The sequence below is a fragment of the Neofelis nebulosa genome, chromosome 18 (assembly GCF_028018385.1).
Source record: "Neofelis nebulosa isolate mNeoNeb1 chromosome 18, mNeoNeb1.pri, whole genome shotgun sequence".
In the NCBI taxonomy this organism is placed as follows: domain Eukaryota; kingdom Metazoa; phylum Chordata; class Mammalia; order Carnivora; family Felidae; genus Neofelis; species Neofelis nebulosa.
The window spans coordinates 21,850,589-21,867,369 of record NC_080799.1 but is presented as its reverse complement, the minus strand read 5'-3'; the positions used below and the strand labels follow the sequence as shown (position 1 = coordinate 21,867,369).

Below are 16,781 nucleotides of genomic sequence, written 5' to 3'. Positions count from 1 at the left end.
CCTGTTTTGTTTATTTTTTATTTTTTTATATTAGAGAGCGAGAGCGTGCATACACACGCGGGGAACGGGGGGAGACAGGGGCCGAGGGAGACGGAGAGAACCCCAAGCAGGCGCCACCCTCCACACGGAGCCCGACGTGGGGTTTGATCCCACGACCCTGGATCATGACCTGAGCTGAAGTCACGAGTTGAACGCTCGACCGACCGAGCCACCCAGCCGTCCGTCCCTAGCTGTTTTGTTTTAAACTCTGGGATAGTCATTATTACATTTCACGAGTTCCTTTGCATTTCTGGATTTCTGACTCTGAGCTTTTCATTTTTTCCCACAGAGCTGAGAAAACAGAAGTCCTCAGTGAAGATCTGTTACAGGTAACAAAATAAAATCTTCTTAAAGTGCTTTGCTTAAAGAGGAAAACAAAACAAAGCCTCATCGGCGAGAACTGAAGCAGATCTGTGTACGTACGTCTGTATGTATGATCTGAGACACGATGAGACTGATCGGCATGGTCCCGAGCAGGAAAGAAAAGCAGTTGGGTTGCACGGTGATAACAAGGGGATCTGGAACTTCGGTGTCATGTTGTGAAGTTCAAATGGGGCTGTCCTGCTTTCAAGTGCCAGGTGTCGGGGTGGGGTGGGGGAGGCGCTGGCTGGCCTGGCCGGTCCACCGGCACTGCAGCCTGGTCACGGCTCCCGGGCAGGCTGCGGGCCTGTCGCTCGCTATGACGGTGTCCTTGATGGGACAGGCCCTGCCGGCAACAGCCTAGAGTTTCCACTTCTTGCCTCTCATGCTATCATCCTCCACTTCTGGGCTGAGTTGGCTCCTGAAGGACTTAGAGTCTCAGTGACGGTGACCAGACCTGTCAGAACCACCCTGAGGCCCTGAGGTGGCCTGTGATCAGCCTGGACTTCTCTGCCCTGCAGGAGGAATATTTTCTGCAGGGGCTTGGCCGGGCCCACTGCACTTCGTCTCTCACAGGCTTCCCTAACTTTGGGGCTGGGGGTTTCTTCCAGAAGGCCTGGGACCCTTTGTACACATCCCTTCACTCGGCCTCAACCCCTTTCCGTCTCCGCCCACCCCAGAGCATGCCGGGAAAGACAGAACCCTTCTGCACTGAGGTTTCTCTTAAGCCTCCTTGCTTGTGTCCTTGCTTTTCACCTGAGCCCCTGAAGACCAGCAATCTGCTCCCGGGTGACTTTCTGTCTCTTCCCACAGAGAGGAGCCGGCATAGCTTAGAAAACTGGTGCCATGCCAGCCCATGTCAGAATATCCTTCTAAATTATGACAGCCACCTGCAGGTAGAAGATTCTAAGAGCCCGTTTTTGTTGTTGTTGTTGTTGTTGTTGTTGTTGTTTTTTAAGGACCAGAAGTTTTTATTACGAGTAGGAGGGTTTGTTTTTTTTAAGAATTATTAGATAATCATATTCTTTTTTTTCCATTTTTCTTTTTAATGTTTATTTTATTTTTGAGAGAGAGAGAGAGAGAGAGAGAGAGAGAGAGAGAGAGAGAGAATGTGAGCAGGGCAGGGGCAGAGAGAGAGGGAGACACAGAATCTGAAGCAGGCTCCAGGCTCTGAGCTGTCAGCACACAGCCCAATATGGGGCTTGAACTCCTGAACCGTGAATTCATGAGCTGAGCCAAAATTGGACACTTAACCGACTGAGCCACCCAGGAGCCCTGACAATCTTATTCTTAGTAATATTTCCTCATTGGCTTTTATCGTATATTTCAGCTTCACTTTCAGACTTTCAGAAATGTTGCTTGGGCTCGATAACCTTTAACTAGACTAGGTTTCACATCAGTGTTCTCTCTCCCACATCCCACGTTAGTAATAAATATGCACAATCTCCTTGAACCCTTGAAGCCCCAAACCTTGCAGGCAGTTTGAGGACTGCAGAATTCCCACAGGAGGCAGGTGGCAACTGTCTGCTCCTGTCCCTTTCGTAGAACATCCACGGGGGCCTCAAGAGTTTGCCAGTTTCAAGGAACTCCTTGTTTCATCATGAAGATGCTTACCCGCCTCCCGCCCCCCCACAATCCCCTCTCTGTCAGCACAGAGCCTGACGCAGGGCTCAAACTCACGGACCGCAAGATGGTGACCTGAGCGGAAGTCAGATGCTTAACTGACAGAGCCACCCAGGCGCCCTCGTTTTTTGTTTTTTGTTTTGTTTTTTTTTTTCTTAAGTAGGCCCCACACCCAATGTGGGGCTTGAACTCACGACCCCTGAGATCAAGAGTCAGTTGCATGCTCTACCGACTGAGCCAGCCAGGTGCCCCCCCCACCCCGCATTTATTTTTTTCAACGTTTTTTTTATTTTTATTTTTTTTTTATTTTTGGGACAGAGAGAGACAGAGCATGAACGGGGGAGGGGCAGAGAGAGAGGGAGACACAGAATCGGAAACAGGCTCCAGGCTCCGAGCTGTCAGCACAGAGCCCGACGCGGGGCTCGAACTCACAGACCGCGAGATCGTGACCTGGCTGAAGTCGGCCGCTTAACCGACTGCGCCACCCAGGCGCCCCCCACCCCGCATTTAAAATGTACACCCTTCCACTCAGCAGTTCTGCCTTTAAGAGTTTACCCTATATGTACAAAGATGTACGTTCCAGAATATTGACTGCAGCCTCACAGCTGCATCACAGCTGTAACCGAGGAGAGCTGGGTTCAAGAGGTTATGGCGCACTCACACAACTGGAGGATATGCAGCTATCTGAAAGAATGCGATGGGTCTGTGTGCACCGACCTGGCACAGTCTCTAAGGCTCACCGTGGAATTCGAAAAGCAAACTGTAGAGTAAATAACGTGCAGAGTACGCTACTATCTACGTCAAGAGCAAGTGGGGGACATACGTGCTTCCACACGCGTAGCTCACTTCTGGAAGAACGGGCAAGGGCACTTGCGTCTTGAGAGAAGGTGGTAGACTCGTGGTGAGGGGAGCAGGATGGAAGGGTTGGTCTTCGTACTCTACACTGCCTTCTTCTGTTTTGTTTTATCATGTGCTTGTATGATTTTTTTCAAAAGAGCATTTAAATATAAGCTTTACAACATATACACAAAGAGGCGCCTGGGTGGCTCGGTCGGTTAAGCGTCCGGCTCTTGATTTTGGCTCAGGTCACGACCTCACGGTTCATGGGTTCAAGGCCCTCACCTCGGACTCTGCACTGACATCATAGACCCGGCTCGGGATTCTCTCTCTCCCTCTCTCGCTGCCCCTTCCCCACTCGCGCTCTGCTCTCTCTCTTAAAATAAAAATAAGTTCAGAGAAAAAATCTGCAAAACACAGGGACTGTGCAGAATTGCCACCGCACAGGGTGCTCTGGGAGTGCGACAGGTGTGACCGCTCGTTTTGACCAAAATAACCTGCTTTGGCACAAACCCTATCTCCGTTAGTGGCTAATGAGTTCCTCTCAAGGTGCTGTGGTTTAGCCTGTATTAGCAGATTAACATGGTTCAAAGTATATCTAGTGAGGGTTGGAGGTTTGAGGTTTGTTTTGTGTTTGTGTTTACATTAAAGACAGTTATGCCTTTAATCAATCAGAATTGTTCGCCGTGAAACTAACTCTCGCCAATCCGCACCTGCTCGCTTCAGCTTGAGGCAGTCTGCTGTACGCTTCCATCACGTCGACGGCTGACGCAGTTTCCCACCCATTCGACAGGAGCCGTTCTTTCTAGAATGTGCAGCGGAGAGAAAAGGCAAGGTACGAGGCACTGTTGCACAACTCCAAGGCACTCTTGGAGCACATGAGAACTTGTCTCAGATGACTCCTTTTTCAAAAGCCCGTCCCAGCCCCCATCTTTCTTCTTTTTCTTTTCCAATTTCCTACACCGAACATGCATTGTTATCATGGGAGAGAAGTCACTAATGTATATTTAAAGAGAAATAAAGCCAGGAACTTCTCCGTGAGCAAGAGTGTTTGAATGCGTTCGAGGCGTAATGTGACATATCCCACCTATTTAATAGGGGCAGGGGTGGGTGGTGTCTCCTCAGCAAAAAAAAAGAGAAAACCAAACAACCTAAAAAACAATAAATAAAAGATATTTAAAGTCTCTATTACAGATTCTAAGAAACGTAAGCGACGTATCAAGTGCAAAGTTTGGACCATGTTTGGATCCTGTTTCAAACACACCACCTATAGAATTTTTTTCTGTTTTTTTTTTTTAAACAACTGGGGAAATCCAAACACGGACTGTGGAGTAGGTGCTATGGAGGAGTTTCGGCTGCTGTGTGAGGTACAATGATGATGTTACCATTATCCCGGGGTGGGGGAAGAAAATGCTTACTGGTAGGAGATTCACATGGAAGTATTTATGGGGGTAATGCTATACTCTCTGGATGTGCCTTAAAATATTCCAGTGACAACACCGACAAAAAATGGGGATAAATAAAACAATATTGAAAGATGTGAGTCACCAAAGTTGGCTGATGGGACATGGGTTTTCGTCCTACTGTTCCCTCTACGTTCATGTTGTTTGCAAATATGCATACTGAAAACTTGGGCTAATAGGGTATGGGAAATGTGAATGTGTTTTTTCCAAACCAAGATGGCGGCCCAGGTCTTGGACTTCTTTAGCGTGACGAACCAGCGGCCCACGTGGAACCCCAGCTGCCTGTTCAGGTGGGCACGCGACAGGGCTTCTCACATTCTCTGATCGGAGAAGGGAGTGTGCCCTTCCCTGGGGGGTTAAGGGTACCAAAGGATGTCCCCGCCCTGCTCTCCGACCTGTGACTCTCACGGCTTGCAGGTCTCCACTCCCGCCAGGTCACACTGTCTCCTCCGCAGGTTTTCGATCACGGTCTGTCCGAACCGGTCGGTCGTCCATGTTCACCTGGGAAGGGAAAGAGGAGGCTGGGCAATGCCAGAAGGGCTTCTCGAATACGCAAAATCAGACAACAGTATTCTGTTTCTGAGCCGTCAAGGCTGATGTTTGCTAATACCCAGTGCAGTCAACGGAGTCGGGGGCGGGCACGGCACGCGGGGCTGACGAGAGCGTCGTCTGCTGCCGCCCCCTGCGGGGCAACCGGGCGGTGTGCGCTCGGCCTGGGAGCCGGTCAGACCACTGAGCGGCTGCTCCACAGGTAGACTCCCACGTGCACGCCAGGTGCAAGAGGGTTTACTCCACAGCATGATGTGTAACGGGACCTATGACGGAAAGGACTCACATGCCCATCCGCTGGGGTTAAAGCAGTTGTGGCATGGTCGTTTAATGAAATATTACATTGCCATGAAAACAGCAAGAGGACATCCAAGTAGATGTAGGTACAGACGTAGACACACATACAGACACAGATACAGATGTGGAATGATTCTCAGATAACAGACTCTCGAAAAGTACAGTACAGAGGGCTGTGCATAACATGCTCCTGTCTGCCCTTAAGAAAAAAAAAAATCTCTAGCTACATTTATATATGCGCAGAATAATTCTGGAATCTGGCAGTGTTGCTTCCCAGGTTGGAGGACTCACTAAGGTCCGGGGTAGAAGAGAGACTTACCTTTCCCTGCATACCCTTTTGTACTATTTGATTTTTTTTTTGAAGTTTTGCATGTGCTGTTACTTATCTAATGAGAAACCATTTAAAACCCCCTTCTTACGATGTTTATTCATTTTTGAGAGAGACAGAGCATGAACGAGGGGAGGGGCAGAGAGAGAGGGAACCCCAGAATCCGAAGCAGGCTCCAGGCTCCGAGCTGTGAGCCCAGAGCTCGACGTGGGGCTCGAGCTCATGAGCCGTGAGATCATGACCTGAGCCAAAACCAGATGCTTAGCTGACTGAGCCACCCATGTGCCCCCCATTTACCACTTCAAAAAAACCATTAACGTATCTATATGCACAAATGTCACAAAACATACATAATACACCGCGCACTATTGTTACTTTGTCCCAAAACGTCAACAGTTTACTATACGAAATGATTCCCAGAGCTCCTGTGACAACGGTGGCAGGCAAGAAGCAGCATCACTCTCTGTCGGTGGACGTGTGAGGCTTACGTGGCATGAATGGTCACACTGGGTGCCTGTGAGCACGTGCTCCGTCGTCTTCCTGCCTGGGTCTGAATCCTGGCCTGAAACTTACCGGCCGTGAGGCCGTGCGGCCGTGGGCAGCAAGCTGTCCAATCCCTCTGTGCTTGGGTCCCCTCACCGGCCACACCCGCCACACCCTGGTTACGTGACAAGTAGGTTAATACAGGTCACACTCACGGAAGGTGCCTGCTATATAGCAAGCAACTTCTACAAGTTCTCTACCCTTATTCTACCAGTACTGAAATTTGCATCACTCAGGGCACCTCGGTCGGTAAGCGACCGACTCTTGATTTTTGGCTCAGGTCATGATCTCACAGTTTGTGGGTTTGAGCCCCGCACTGGGCTCTGTGCTCACAGCATGGAACCTGCTTGGGATTCTGTCTGTCTCTCTACCCCTCCCCTGCTCGCTCGCTCTCTAAAAAATAAACAAATATTTAAAAAACAGGTTTTTTCATCATTCATGTGGTTTTTGTCATTTTAAAATACTGAGTAGGAAATCATGGAAGGCATGTGAGCAGTTAGTACACCTGAGGAGGCTGATGGTTTGCATTTGTTAGGAAATTGCAGAATTCAGTGAAAACGGACACATCCCCAGGCTTGCTCCCAAGTGACTGGGTCCATGGTCAAGATTCACTTCATCCACCATTGCTATATGATGTTGAATAAGAGAACGCACGAATGAAACGAGGCGAACAGAGCAGGGTGAACACCCACAATGTGTGAAAACAAAGCAGAATTCAGGGGCACCTACGTGGCCCAGTCGGTTAAGCGGCCGACTTCGGCTCAGGTCACGATCTCACAGTTCGTGAGTTTGAGCCCCGTGTCGGGGTCTGTGCTGACGGTTCAGAGCCTGGAGCCTGTTTCAGATCCTGTGTCTCCCTCTCTCTCTATCCCTGCCGTGCTCGCGCTCTCTCTCTCTCTCTCTCTCTCTCTCTCAAAAATAAACAAACGCTAAAAAAATAAGATAAATTTAAAAAAGAAAGCAAGCAGAATTCATTTTCCCCAGTCCTGATATCCTGCAAGCAAAGACAGATTCCCAAGACTTACAGAAGCCAGATGAGGCCAGCTACCATTATATCCACTCACCAGGACTGAAGACTGAGTGTGAGGAATGCCCCCAGTTACACAGAGGGAAGGAAGAAAACTCAACCGAGAACCACCTCTACGGGAATGTGGCCTGGGGCATGAAGGGGTGAGAAAGTCAACCAAGGTCTAGCCTTAGATCTGTCCATAATTACGTGACACGGGGCAAAGCGTTTACTGCTGTCATCCGTAATGGAATTTAAAAATAAAATGAGATGAAAAAAATAAAATCAATAAAGTTAAAATGAACTAAGCAATAAAATTAGCCGCCATGTATTCAGTCACGTGCCCCCCGCTACACATCATCTCATGAACTCCCATAATAGCCCAGAGAAGTTCTCCCTTTATAAACAAAGCCCTGGCGGGGGCACCGGGATGGTTCAGTTACTTGAGCGTCCATCCAACCCTTATTTCGGCTCAAGTCACGATCTCACAGTTCGTGGGATCAAGCCCCGCGTCAGGCTCCAGGCTGCCAGCACAGAGCCTGCTTGGGATTCTCTCCACCCACCCCCACCCCCACCCCCACCCCCACCCCCACCCTGCTCCTTCCCTGCTCATGCTCTCTCTCAAAATAAGTAGAGAACTTTAAAAACAAATCAAAATCAAAAACAAGGACCTGGGGCTCAGAAAGATCCAAATAACAGCTAATAACCTGCTCAGCAGCCGGGCAATCCTGAACATGCTCTCGTACAAATTAACTCACTTACTCCTCACTACACCCTATTAACGTCGGGACTGTTATTATTCTCATTTTCCTGATAAAGAGACAGCACGGAGAGGTTATGAAACTTGTCCCGGTCACACAGCTAGGCAATCTACCTCCAGAGCATGGACTCCCAACCACCCTACCATTCTGCCTAAGGGCACCCGGCCAATCATAAGAGCCAGGGCCAGGACTCGGACCCACGCTGAATAATTCCAAAGCTCTAAAACAGAACCCTTCCCACCACATCAGAAGAGAAAAACAGGCAACCAGCGGGCCAAACTCGGGGACGTTACAAATTAGGAATTTTACATTAAAATTCTACACTGTCGCTTCTCCTGGAAAATTGGGGGTTCTCAACTCCAGGCTCCCATGTCCACATGGGAACAACGAGGTGGCACTGAGCAGGGGTGAACTGTGGTTCACCAGAGTCCCCAGCACTCCTGTCTGCCTTACACCTGGCCAACTTCCTCCACTGCATCACCTGCCTGCCTCGGAAGGAATCAGGGTTCGCTACCCTGACACCCATATGTTAGCCAAAATTCCTTCCATCGCGGTCTATGACTCTATAATTAATACAACGGTAAAATGTGAACTTTACAAAGTTTTTGTAAAGGCCAAGAGAGAAGTTCCAAAAACCCTGGCTGCGAGTTTGCAGGAAGTTAAGAAATCAGGAAGGCTGGGAATTGCTAGAATCGATTTAAAACGGCGATGTGTGTGTGGCCAGAGGCGGAAGGAAAAGAGTGAGTGGAAATTTATACTGGGGTTGCTCAGAGAGGGTTAGCCCCCACGCGAACGCATACAGCACGCAAAGGTCTTGAGCTTCCTTTTACCTGTTGGTAGTTTATGAACATAGCTGTCTCAACGCCGTTAGCTGCCCACTTGAGAAGGTTGGCCGACTGCTCCGGAGTCATGTACACCAGCACGCGTTCCGTTATCAGCAGTGCTGGCAATCTTCAGAGAAGAAAAAAGGCACATAAGTATGTATTCATCAAATCGGGACTCTAACGGCAACCACGGATAGTGCTGGCACGGCAGGAAAACCCTGGGGTGCACACCGCAGGAAGAGGAGAAGCCCCGGATAGCACGTCAACTATCAGGGCGGTAAGAGGTGGAGAGCCCCGTCGTGACCCAAAGTTTCAGACCGTAACAACGCGAGCACTGAGCAAGGTTTTGTCTGGCTTGCTACAAATTCTCCCCCGGCATGCCCGCACAGGGTGACAAGGTGGCCCTGCAGACCCCTTGCTCCGAGGCAGTCTCGTTCCCTTCCCCTGGAATCTGGGTTAGGCCTGTAACTCGCTGTGGCCAATACAACAGTAGCAAACACGACGCAAGCGCAAGCTGAAAATCACTTGCACGTTGGCCCTTGCCCTCTTGCTCGGAAGTCTGAACCCGTGTGGCAATGAACCCAAGCTGGCTTGCTATCGGAGGGGAGGCCCTGTGCGTGAGAATGAGGCATCCACATAGGAGGGAACCCCAGGGGATCTCAGCTACAGCAGTGAACCCCAGGGGACCTCAGCTGCAGCTGGCTCCAGTGGAAGAACCACCCAGCTAAGCCCAGTCCAAGTGGTCCACTCACACAATCCTGAGCAACTTGTGAACTGCTCTGAATTGTGAGTTGTTCGAGACCGCTGAGGCTGCAGAGATTTTGGTACACATCAAAAGCTGACTGATAAAATGCAGAAATACTGCTATCCCTTTAACAGAATCTAATTCTTCTTACACAAACTTTTATCATCAAGAATTAAAAACACGGTGGGGCGCCTGGGTGGCGCAGTCGGTTAAGCGTCCGACTTCAGCCAGGTCACGATCTCGCGGTCCGTGAGTTCGAGCCCCGCGTCAGGCTCTGGGCTGATGGCTCGGAGCCTGGAGCCTGTTTCCGATTCTGTGTCTCCCTCTCTCTCTGCCCCTCCCCCGTTTATGCTCTGTCTCTCTCTGTCCCAAAAATAAATAAAAAATGTAAAAAAAAAAAAAAAAAAAAAGAATTTAAAACACGGAACAGTCTTCAACAAATGACACATTAGCATGCGGTCTGAGTTACCAGACCCGAAGTAACGAACAAATTACGAAACAGGAAAAGCACTAAACTCCTACAGAAATCTCTAAACGCTTTACAGTTGGAAGGGAACACAGGCAGCCCTAAATTGTGTGAGCTCTGCTGATTTATTCCTGCTCCTTCTGACTCCTTTACTGGATCCTCCTCCTTCTCTGCCCCTTTACGCTGCTGTTCCTCATGGCTGGTTGCTATTTTTCTCACAAAGCAAGTAGGTTACTTTTGCCTATTTTTATTGGCAGGGAATTTCAAAACAAGTAAATTGTCTGAACTGAAAATACCCAAGCAATTTGCTGAAAAGAACATCGTGTACGTTAGTGTCAGAATGTAACCCATGCAGTTAGACTCAGTGCCTGGACTCATGATCGCTAGAGAGAAAGGCTACCCACAAGTGCTGCTGGCTTTGACCCGACAGTCCCGACTATCCACTGTTACTGTTCATCAGGATTTCCTTTTTTTTTTTTTCTTTTTTTGACAAGGAAATGTTGTATAACTCAAGTGACTTAAAAATATACATCCAGGGGTGCCTGGGTGGCTCAGTCGGTTAAGCATCCAACTTCAGCTCAAGTCATAATCTCACAGTCCATGGCTTCGAGCCCCACATCGGGCTCTGCTCACCGCTCAGAGCCTGGGGCCTGCTTCGGATTCGGTGTCTCCCTTTCTCTCCGCTCCTCCCCGGCTCGTGCTCACACTCTCTCTCAAAAATAAATAAACACTAAAAGAAATTAAAAATATATATCCAGGTGCGCCTGGGTACCTCGGTCAGTTGAGCATCTGACTCTTGATTTCGGCTCAGGTCATGATCCCAGGGTTATGGGATTGAGCCCTGTGTTGCGCTCCATGCTGAGCATGCAGCCTGCTTGGGATCTTATCTCTCTCTCTCGTTTCCTCTACCCCTCTCCCTGACTTGCACAAGCTCTCTTTCTCTCTCTCCAAAATAAAAATGTATGTATGTGTATACAAATACACACACACATATGTATGCATATATCTACAAATGCTCTCTGGACCCAACTGGGTCATGGTACAAAGAATGAGAGAACTAAATCCAGAGGATAGACAATGAAGTCCAAGTTGCAGATGAAGTTGAAAATCAGAAAGAAAAACATTAAAAGGAAGTTTAAAGTAAGCAATTTTTTTTTAACCTAAGTCTAAACCCCCAGATTATATCAATAGGAACGATTAGAAAAAGTGAGTGGAAAAAAAAGTTTCAAAACCTCAATAGGTTGGTAATTAGAGAAAAACAGTTCCAAAAACGTTTTTATTTATTTAAAATTTTTTTTAAATGTTTGTTTATTTTTGAGAGACAGAGCACAAGCCGGGGAGGGGCAGAGAGAAAGGGAGACACAGGATCTGAAGCAGGCTCCAGGCCTCCAGGCTCCAAGCTGTCAGCACAGAGCCTGATGCAGGGCTCGAACCCATGAACCATGAGATCATGAACTGAGCTGAAGTCGGATGCTTAACCGACTGAGCTACCCAGGTGCCCCTCCAAAAACCTTTTTAATGCAAAAGGCACTGACTATTACATATGGTATTACCACATGGGGGGAAGCCAGGTGGAGAAGGCTACGTGGGAATTTCCTGTAAAGGTTTGCAACTTTTTTTTACAAATTTGAATTATTTGGAAGTGAAAAGTTAAACACATTTACAGTGTATTTTTTAGAGGCAGTCTTCGCCAATGTTAAAAACAGGATTAATACTTTTCAGAAGAGAAGTCTAAGCGAAGCAAAAACAGCCCACGGAGGAAAACACAGAGCACAAATGAACCCCAGAGAATTATGAATGTAATTCTAATACTTGTGATAGCTGCTGTTCCTTATCCATTTTGTAGATCTCCAGGAGTGAGGCAAACTTGCCTATCAAGAGCTCCCCTGATTAATTTTTTTTAAGTGTATTTACTTATTTTGAGAGAGACAGAGGGCAAGCAGGGGAGGAGCAGACAGAGAGGGAGGGAGAATCCCAAGCAGGCTGTGTCAGCACAGAGCCCAATGTGGGGCTCAATCTCATGAACCAGGAGATCACGACCTGAGCCGAATTCAGAAGTTGGATGCTTAACCAACTGAGCCACGCAGGCATCCCAAGAGCTCTCCTGATTTGTAAGTGATTATTTCCCTGGCCATGTAGCACATTTGCCCAAATGGTGTGTTTCTACGTTCGCAGCGGGTTGCTGCTGGTTACCACTGCAACTGTAATAATCTACAGATTATAGCTTCTGCGCCAATTTCCGTTCAACTGCTTTCACACGCGTACTTAATATAATCTCCAAGCTCTCCGCGCAAAGCCTGACATGGGGCTCGATCTCCCCAACCGTGAGATCATGACCTGAGCGGAAATCAAGAGTTGGACGCTTAACCAACTGAGCCACCCAGGTGCCCTGCAGTTATAGGTTTCTATACATATAATTACCTTCTCTCAAACTTTATGGTATCAGGCATCAGTATGTTATAAAAGCAACACACGTGATTCTGATGTGAAAACAGGAGAAACATTGCTTCTCAAAGACTTAGAAAACCTCCCTCATAGCAATGAAATGATAAACATCTCAGAATTAAAAACGGAACACGGGTATCATGCTGCACTTTCACCTGACCTTATTTCGTATTCACATGAAATCACAAACGCGTAAGAGGTTAAAACAAGATCTCACTGTGGATTCACGTCACATTTCTCTAGCTTCTCTTCGAGTTCAGGTGAGTCTCGGAGATCTGCTCCGATAATGGCATAGCTCTTTGAATCCAACAGGTGTCCACCTGGAAAGCCAAGAAGAGATTATCATTTCAGCAGAAATTCATCCAGAGGAGATCATTTCAATGGATTTCTTTTCAAAATTCAATTATTTTTTCTCCATTACAGAAATACATGTCCCACTGCAAAAAGGAAAAAAAAAATCAGGAAGGAGGAGGGTGGAATGAACGAAAATCACATCTTCCAACTATTAATGTTTTGGTATAGAACATTCCAGTCTTTCTTCTATACATACAACATAAACCCATACACACAACATAAGCACATTTTCTGTCACACAAATACGTACACACACATCACACAGGAAAAAGAAAGGAGGGCCAATTCTTCTTTTGAAAACTGCTTCTCCTACTTAACAGTAATATCAATGACATCATCGTCTGTAATGATTTCCTAGCATTCCATCAGTGGATAAAACAACTTACTCAGCCAAGCCCTCACGATTAGGCCTGTGGTATCTCCAAACTTTCTCCATCTGAGGCACTGCGATGAGTATCTTTGTTTAGACCTCATGAAGCACCCGTCCAGTTAAGTAGGTCTCTAGGAGTAGAATTAGGAGGTCAAGGGGTAAAATATTTAAGTATTGGTACCGATCGGCTGGCCACTCTCTAAATGTCGTGCCAATTTGTGAGATACTATGTTTAAAAGAAAATAGCTTCTAAAGTATTTACAAATACAATGATAACGTTTGCTTGAAAATACTCCCACAGAGATCGGACAGCATGGTTTCTATAGTGGTTCTCGAGCTTTGGCAGTCATCAGAATCACCTGGCGGGCTTGTTAAAAGAGACTGATGGCTTCAACCCCCCGAGTTTCTGATGTAGCAGATCTTCCAGAAGTAGACATTTTGCCAAATTCTTTCAAAAGCTAGACATCTGTATTTCCAACCAATGCTCCACAGTGGTGATGTCACTAGTCCAGGACTACACTTCTAGAACCACTGGTACAGATGAAATTGGCCACAGTTAAAAGTTCAGTGATGGGTACATGGAGGTTCATTTACTTACTTATTTTGAGAGATGGCGGGGGGGGGAGGGAGAGCGGGGGAAGGGTGGAGAAAGGGGGAGAGAAAGAATCCCAAGCAGGCTCTGTGCTAATAACACAGAGTCCAGTGCAGGGCTCAAACTCATGAACTGTGAGATCCTGACCTGAGCCCAAATCACGACTTGGCCATTTGACTGACTGAGCCACCCAGACGTCCCCCTTGATTCACTCATCCGGACTGACTTTTCATTGTGTGCCCATTTGTATACTTTTAAGTTTCACCTCGTGCATATTTCAGCTTTAAGAAATGATCAATTTCAAGATGCGTATTTTTTCTCAGTTTCACATTTCTGAAATGAGGATGCATCGGTCAATAACGTTTCGGTTTAACTTATCAGCACCTTTTCTTTCCTGGCGGTAAATAGATAGTGTGATTCTTGCAATCACAGCCTCAAAGGTTTAATGAAATAGGGCAATTTTTCAATGAAAATGTGTCAGTGTTATCATCGCCTATCACTTTTCTCAAATTTTCACTCACATTTGTATTTTCATTAATTTTTATTTCAACTGTCCCTCTCCCAGAATGATGGCAAGATCAAAAACTATCAAGGACAGGACTAGAAAATTTGCCCACACAAGACACAAACCCAGAGTTAAAAACCAAGTGAAAGGCTAAGAAAGAAATCTGCCAATCAACAGTTGACGAGGGATTTATATCAAAGAACATTGCTTTATGTTGTAAAGGATTCCTATAAATTGAAAAGGAAATGAAACAATGCAACTGGAAAATATATGAGCAGAGGAAAGTTACAAGAAATCCCACAGGCCAACAGAAGGAAGGAAGGGTACTCCGTTTCACTAGCACGTTCAAAGTTATAAAAAATTTAAAACAAAGTTACAGAAACATCTTTAATTCACAGATTTGGCAGACTGGCAGGAATTTTTTAAAATGGTAGTAGCCAGTGTTAGCGAGGGTGTAGGGAAAGGGAACCCGCATCTACTCTGGTGAAAATACAAATTCGTCGAAAGGGTCTTGAAGCACGGCTTGGCAGTAGCTATTAGAATTCATAAGGTACAATTTTTTGAACTGGCAATTCCTGCGAATATGCACATATAACTAGGCTTTCTACAAAACTGTTTAATAGGAAACCATAAAGAAGGCGGCAATCTAAAGGACCATCAGTAGCGAATACGTTAAGTAAAATGGGATTTCCATGCAGAGGAGTACTACGAAGTCACCAGAAATAACGAGGTAGATCTAATCTGGCAACATGAAGACAGCCGTGATTCCCTAGGATGCACAAAGAACAAGTTTCAAAACAGTACGTGTAAATTATTCGCTTTACTAAAATTATACATATAACTGTATTTATTTATTTATACAAGTATAGATTCACTCTTTCAACAAATACATGTTGGTCTACATCATATATATTTATTTATTCAATATATGCATAGATTCCTTCACCAAAAATTTACTGAACCTTTTGCGGGCCGGGCACGGGATTCTATTTACATGTGTATTTTCTTACGCGTGATATTTACCTGCCTCTAGGTACACTGTCCATCCACAGGAGAAAACACCCTGCACAGTGGTTATCGTGGTGGGGGGAGAGATCACGCAGGGTCTTTACTTTCTACTTCACATGCTTCTACACTGATGGGTCGAAGGCAATGCAAAGTGCTAACTAACCCTTTCATTACAGCTAATCCTTCTGACGCAAATATTAACCAAATATACAGAAAAGTATGACGGCTACGATGTAGAGAAAGCAGATGTGCCAGCCAATGGCAAAGCCTGAGGAGGTTGTACTTAAAATTTGTACGAGGGAAACAAAGGATGGAGGAGATATTAGTTTCTGTGGGAGTCTGTTCACTAGGAGCGTGACGAGGGCACTGTGCTGGTGTAGAGGCCTGTCTAGTTGCCTGACGTTTCCTGTGTTATCTGTGCCCACCATCTAAGGCCATCCTCTCTGAGCATGTTTTCTGACCTGAATTATTAATAAGCCCCTTGAACTTCTCTGTCAGACACACACTGAACACAATGGAACATTCTGGAAGAGTGTTTGTGACCTTAGTTTTAAAGGCTTAGAAGGGAGGAAAGAGTTGTTGGAAACACTCATACTGAAAACTTACGGGGAAAAACTGAGCCCCGGGGCCAAGGACCTAACGTAACAGGTGAAGCGGGTCAGGTACGAGACAACAGTGGTGGGGACGTGCATTCCCTCTCAACGAAGCAGCCATGTAGGAGTCAGGGTCTGAGGCTGCCGGACTGGATTTTTCCAAGGAAAGATTTTCGGGAAAAAGCTCCTATATTTGAAATGTTTGCAACTCACTGAAATGTTTTTCAAAAGATTTCAGATTGGGACCTATGGACATCTAAGAGGGGCCATACAAACAATTGTTTCAAGTTCCTTCACAGTAGATGTGATGCAGAAGTATACACTCTATGACGTCATGTGCACACACGCACAGACTCAGACGCGCACGCTCACACACACACACACACACACACACCATCTTTAAAAAGAAAGGGGAAGAAAAGCAGAGAGGTAGCCCATACTGTATTACTTAGTTGCCAATTTGCAGTGTGTCCTCTGAATGTCATTCTATAATGGGTTGTAATAAGAAAGGCTTGTATCTATGGGAAGATGGGAAAGAGAGAGAAATGAGTCAAGTAGCTTAGTTACTGAAAAAACGCAAACACCCACTACCGAAATGGCCAGTAGGTACCGCTACTGCTCAAAGCAAGGGCGACTCCAGAGGGCCTGCTGCTTAATCACGTCTGACCCTAGGCACACACATGAAAAATTCAGTGGATCAGCTCTCAGAGTAGGTCAGTGAGCGTTACTCTCCGAATCTGACGTCAAGTCACAAACTGATCATGAAACACTCAAGACGTAGAAACCGCCAAAGATAGGCTGGCGATATGTTTCCAAATGTTCCAGTGTTTTCCAAGCTGTCTCTCGTTTCCTGCTTCTGCTCACTCAATTAAAAATTTTAACCATTGTTAATCACAGACAACTAAACAAACCAATTCCTACTCAGACCTGACGTCCAGTAACGTTTAGGTGATGACTCTGCTCTCCTCCAGAATGTGCAAAAAATTAGACATCCGAGAGCCGATTTCAGTATCGCAACCACCATACACACATCTTTCACCCCAGAAACCTCCTCTAGGCTTAAGTGAGAGCCC

The 16,781-nt window shown here is 46.5% G+C and overlaps 1 protein-coding gene across 1 annotated transcript in view; it reads left to right on the top strand.

The window, feature by feature from the left end:
- LOC131501612 (caskin-1-like) overlaps positions 1-16,781 on the top strand; it is a 539,735-nt gene that overhangs the window by 35,598 nt on the left and 487,356 nt on the right. The gene's annotated exons all lie outside the window — the stretch shown is intronic.